The following is a 6,551-nucleotide window of genomic DNA, read 5'->3' as shown; positions in this document are numbered from 1 at the left end:
TCTTGAAGACTCTCCACCATATCGATTCGATGGAGAGGTCGATGATTAATTCTCTTAGCTGCGTTGGAAGATAACGACGTTACGTACGCGGGTAGAGAGAATACTGTGAAATCAATTATGCTAAAAATGTGCGTTAAATTATGATAATTCCGGAAATAACAGTTTTGAAACGAAACAAGGGGGTTTTTTTTTTAATGCGCTAATTGTTGCGAGTAACGCGGTATTATCGCACTGACATGGGCAGTTATCGACTCAAAGCGTACGATTTTGGAACGTCCGTTTGTTGGAGCCCATATCGCCGCCGCCTGAAGATTCAGGGATAACGCCACCCCCTTCGGGTCTTGGAAGGTAAAGATGCCGCGGATTACGGGATTCCTAACTTCTTGCCAGTTGCCGCATAACGTTATACCTGCCTTTAACCAAGGTCGATCGTGTCCCGACAATCGCCCGGTAAGATCGTGAGATCGGCCGGCTGATGTTGGTCGGAAAGTTCGCGCGATCGTAAGCAGCTAGAGTTCCACTTTTGATATACGTATTACAATACCTGGACTGTACGTTGGCATTAAGCGTTTATCGTCCGAGAATCACGGATTACGATAATTCCGCCGATACAGAAGTGTACGCTCGGGATTAAGTAAGGATGATTAATGTAATAATAGTGTGTAATTCCAATCGTGAGATTTATGACATGCCAATAGATGTAACCGCCTTCCGAGCGAGAAGGTTCAGATTGTATAGAAATTTAGCAATTAACATTATTAATTTTCCGATTGTATCAGTGAACATCGCAATCTCAGTAAATTACGAAAACGCGACGTAAGCTTCTTCTCGCGATGCGATAAACAGTTTTACTTCCAAAATTATCAGATGCATATTTGGACAAGTAAAAAGTACACCTGCATCTATACGTAAATATGAATAAGTATGTCGTCTTAACTTAAGTAGCAAAGACATTATTTATTATTATTTTGATGTCAAAATGACATTTGATGTAAAAATGACTTCAGTTTTTATCTGTATTCCGATTTTGTAACTCTTAACGGCAGTGTCGATATCGTTATATTGTCATTGCGCAGGTAATAATGGGGGGAAAAAAAAGCTGCGCAACACACAATGATTAGAATCGGGACTGAGTGCGACAATCATGAGCTAGATTACAAAACATGCTAGAAACGCTCCATTTTTAAATCCCTAGATCCTTGTTATTGCTTTCTTTCTTTTGTATACGATGGCTAAAAGCGACGCGACAGTAGTCATCGAATCGATAGAATCGTATCTGCAACGACCCCGTTTGAGTTTCTCATGATGCACCTCTCAAGTCTAGGCTCTCAAGGAACTTTCACGGCCCTGAAGAGCGCGGGGTCCTTGACCGTTCCCGCCGTGATCCCCTTAATAAATTATGAGCGACAATCGGCGGCAAACGCGGGAGGGTCAATTTTATTGCTAGTGCTATTCTCGCTACTTTCTACTTTGTTAATACTTTTGACAAAAAATTCATTACCGCATATTGTAATGAATACGGTATAAATCATGTTTTCAGAATATTAAATCAAAGCTGTTACAAAAAAGAATTTTTTTTGTAGAATAGTATAATAGTACACAAATATTAAATATTAGATCGATCACTGAGATTAATCATTTTATATAACGCGTAAAATAAATTCAAAAGTATGATTGGAATCCAATGGAAGTGTGCGCACATGCTGCTTCTTTAAAATTCTTATACGAGCCTCGAGCAACGACAGATTAATACACAGTTTACAGCTGTTTAATGTAATGATAATCACACAAAATTTCTCCTTGCAAAATTTCTCTTTGCACAGCGATAATGATTGATTCTAGCCGGCGTGAAACAGGATGATAGAGTGCGAGGGTCAGGGCTGTGCCGCTCGTAATCGAGAGAGAGAGAGAGAGAGAGAGATCAGTCGAAAGACTATTCGGAGCTCTCGCGTATTACGATTCCTTCGGCGGCAATCCGAGGATTTTGATCGACGTGTGTTCGCGCGTATTTACGGATGAGTAGGATCGATTTATGGTCCAGCGACGGACAAGAAACAACGTTGCCCGGGGCGGGGTCGAATTGAAAAGCGATTGAGAGAGTTTCGGGACGTGGGAAGCGCTCGTTTTCTTCTCCTTTTCGCACGTGTACGAGGAGATACGTCGCTGCTGCCGCGAGCGTGTCAGTGAATAGTGAGTGAGTGGTGAGTGAGTCACCTGTAGGAGTGGTGACTCGCCCCGCGATCGGCGTGATCGGCGGCTCTCCGATCACGCCGTGTTCCGTTCGTACTTGTTGCGCGCGCGCGCGCGAGACTAGCGGAATTCTCCTCGAGTCTTGTAATCGTCAAAATAGATGACGTCCCGACGTTTTACACGACGGCCGCGGATACGTCGTGTCCCTCGCGGACACCGACGTGGCGGATGTCGTCGACGTGGCGTGCTCGGAATCGCACGGAACGAAAGTCGGTCGGGATGATCGCGCATGAGATAGACCGCATAGCGATAGGTTTCGATAATTGAAACTACTTCTAGTTAACGCTAGAACCGCCGATGGTATACTACTAGAATTTCCGATAAATAATTCATTTTCGTAATTTGTAATTTCCTATTTTTCCTCCTCATTTTCGAAATTTATTGAAAAGAGTTACCTTTTTCATATTATATTTTATTATAGAATTATCTCTAATCTCTCTGTTACATTTTATAAACGATTGGAAAACATTTTTTAACATGCAGTCATAGGCATCTATTTACATTTGCTCGTCGTATTTCCTCGTCGCATTTGCGATCGAGGAAGCGGTCAGCGGCCGATCTTTTTCCCGGTTCCGATTTTGTTCTTTTCGGCGCGCTCCCGATCCCTTTTAGTACCGCACGACCTCGGCTGGCTTGCACCCGCTGCTGCCGGACGTCGAACGATCTCGTCGAGATCGCGTGACGGTAATGGCTCGCTCGTACATCGGTTAACTGGCCGGGGAAACGGAACGGGATGAGTCGTGTGAACCAATCCCTCGATTAAGCAAACCTTGTAGTGACATTTAGCCGCGGTATCTGTCTCTGAGTTTCAGAGCCATTGCGAGACGATCGAGTCTACGTTGAGGCGACGCAACTGCGCGCCGACCACCGATTGATCGTCATTTCGTTTCTTTCTGAGCAGGGATCGGTTGAATGTCACGAGAATTTCCCTCTGATCGCGCTTTACTAATACGAAGTCAGACTTACATAAAGAAGATACGCAGGCACAGCGGGCGGGTCATTAAACATTTTGCGTGACGAGTTGCGTAGCATAACGCGATTAAATCTACAACTGACGATCATAATCGTGACGAAATACTGATTAGATCTACGAGTGACGGTCGTAATTGTGATGAAATGCTGATTATAACACTTCCTATTGATTCTGTGTGGCTGGCAATAACTATATTTAATTATATTTGATTACACTATTACAAAAAATGGATTTCCGATTATCGGCTCAATAAAAAACCACGGATGATGGATTTATTATGTATTTACGTATTAGAAAGTTTGAGAGTTACATGCTGGATATCTTTAATCCACCCAGTCTGCATGTAAAATTATTGAATTATCATTATTACCTTGTATAAAATTCAAGGAAATTAAGCTGCGTTGAAACGAATGCAAACGACTTGTTTTTCTATCCTTATTACCTCCTGAAACGTGGTCACGTTTAATACTTATCGGGAACATTTGTTGATTATCACTTTCCGTGCCATTAATTAAACATTATATATAATAACATTACGTTAATTAATTACAATTAGTGTACAAGACACATAAACATATCGAAACATCGATTATATTTTCCAAAGCAGGAATCTGTTTTGGCCTTAACAACGGCTTTTGTACTAATTAATATGATTTTTACCATTATTGGTTAAACTAGATATATATACAATATATACTATATATTAGGCTAATTAAAATTCAATATTGGTTATAGAACGCAAGACATCTAATCGCGAGCCTATGTTGATGACCAACTTTATGACACTATTGCGCCTATGATTTGTACTATTAGAATTTGTATTAAGTAGTGTTATTCATTTTATTTTCTTATAACATTCACCAAATGAACTTCATTGCCACATCATGTGTGTCATTTATGATTTATTAAAATCATTCGCCATTTAAGATTATCTGCTAATTTGCGAGATTCGCAGGTATCGAATGAATTATAGAGCTTGATATTTTTTTAGGATTTTTTTCATTGTAATATATGCAAAGTATATATCATGTGCATTTAATGTCAGGATTGTCGTACTAAGTGCTATGCGATTATCCCATTCCACTGATTAATACGCACGACCATAATTAACTATGTTTTCATTCGTGTTTTCAGGTGTTGAGCACAACAAGTAAATCTGAGAGGAGGAGGAGATCTGGGAGACATCGGTCAGCAGCGGAACAATTGTAGGGTGAGTGAATTATTATGTTTTATTTGAACTTTTTGCGTTCCAAATTATTTTTCGCAAAACGTGCATTAACCCTTCTGTTCGGGTCTATTTCACCTAATTTGTAATTTATTTTCTTACTAATATTTTATTTAAAAATGTTTTTCTCTAGTATTTTGTGTCTGCAGCTGTTAATGTAAGATTATTTCTTTTATGAAAATTGTTTTTTTTTTTTGTTTATTTTTAGAGCTTTTTAATCGTTTGATCGAAACGATATGATCGTATAGTAAATTTGAACAGATCAGAAGGGTTAAGATTTCTTTTACAATATTCTTTATTACGAACGATGCATCGAAGGATTCGATTCCAAACGGCAGATATCGACAAGCGAGGGCATGAAAAAGATTGTTCTTTGCATGTAAAAATTGTGTGGATTGTCGCACATAGCCCGTACCCGATTAGCGATCGTGCAGAACGCGACGTAGGATACGAGGATGCGTTTTAGCGACGGAGTCGGTTAATTAACGTCGCGGCATTTGCTTCGGCTAGCACTCCTGTTACAGCAAGATCGCGAGATACGATAACGGTCACACCGGCCGCGAAAGATCCTCTTCTTCCTCGTATTTTGCCGTATTTTTTTCATGCTTCGCTCATCACCCCGCTTCTCTCTCGATCGCGGCGAGCGATGATTCTCCACAACAGGTCGTGCATCGATAAATTTCGGAATTGGCGCCTCTGTCGATCCCGGGTCCACCTAATTAAGCGGTTTGCCCCGTAATTATAGTCAATTAACGTCAAACTCAGTCGACAGCGTCGGAACCGCTATCGCTCCAAGATTGCTCGATATTACATGCACTTATACGCCTGCAAACGTCCACGTGCGTGTCTCTCAATCATCTTGATATTATTTTATCAGGTCGATCATTTTCTCGCCTGCGGCGAAATTGCTCGTCATTTTTGAGGGGATCGAAACTTTGTTAGAAGATATTGAAGACCACCTCTTTGGTACCAAGAAATAACGGAGATGAAAAAATATATATAGTTTACAAATAATACTCTCTCTCTCTCTCTCTCTCTCTCTCTCTCTCTCTTCTGCAGTATGAATAATGTTTTCACGACATTCAACGTACATCTTTCGTTTTACAAGTTTTCGTCTGAATTTGTGTGAGGAATCATTTAGTATCTACTCCATATGTATTTTGTTGTGAAACATAAATACATTGCACGTACAAAAACTGGAGTTATATTTCACATGATATATATGGAAGAGATACTAAATATTCGAAAAGATTTTAAGAAATGATTCCTCGCACAAATTCAGACGAAAACTTCACATATAACCATATATCCGAAACGGCTTTATTTTAAAGATATTTGAGTGAAGATGTAAAAGTGAAGGAAAAATTTCAGGAACTATTCGAGTTATTTGAATGAAGCTTTAAACATATACAAAGTTTTATCAAAATAACTCGTGTGGTTTTGTACATTTCTGGAAACAAAAAATTTTTTCCTTCAACTTCAACACCCTGTATTTTGAAAACTAAGCCGTTTTAGATATGATTGTATGAAATTATAATCTTATTGTTAATATCTACGGTGTATAATATGTTGATCGAGTGATCAAAATTTAGTTTACACAACACATCAATTATTATTCAAAAATGAAGATTTACGAACCACCCTGTTAAACGGAAGCAAACTACCTGGATTGTCTAGGACAATCTTGCGCGTAATCAGAATATCTTCGTGCATCCTATAGGCAGGGGTAAGCGTAAGATAAAGTGTCATTTAATCATTGATCATTCGAGTGTTTCGCTGTCCGCGAGGACCATTGATCGAGGCATAATAAATTGATTCTTTCCGTCTTATTTCTAAACAATAATCACCAGCGATTTTCTTCGGCCCTCGAGCGACGTATCCTCATTCGGTTGGTGCGCGGCGCGATTAAAATTCTAGCGCGCTCGGTGTTTATTCGAGAGCGTTTTAATGATCGCAGAGACGATTTCGTCGGTCGGGCGTTCTCTCGCACTGGCGCTGGCCTTAATATCTCGCTCGGCGACGGGTCGTTGCATAAGCGGATGTATACGCGGGCTCGTCTCTCTCTCTCTCTCTCTCTCTCTCTCTCTCTCTCTCTCTCTCTCT

The sequence above is a fragment of the Trachymyrmex septentrionalis genome, unplaced genomic scaffold (genome assembly GCF_001594115.1).
Source record: "Trachymyrmex septentrionalis isolate Tsep2-gDNA-1 unplaced genomic scaffold, Tsep1.0 scaffold87, whole genome shotgun sequence".
In the NCBI taxonomy this organism is placed as follows: Eukaryota; Metazoa; Arthropoda; class Insecta; order Hymenoptera; family Formicidae; genus Trachymyrmex; species Trachymyrmex septentrionalis.
The sequence above is the reverse complement of the archived record's forward strand: the minus strand, read 5'-3'. Positions refer to the sequence as shown.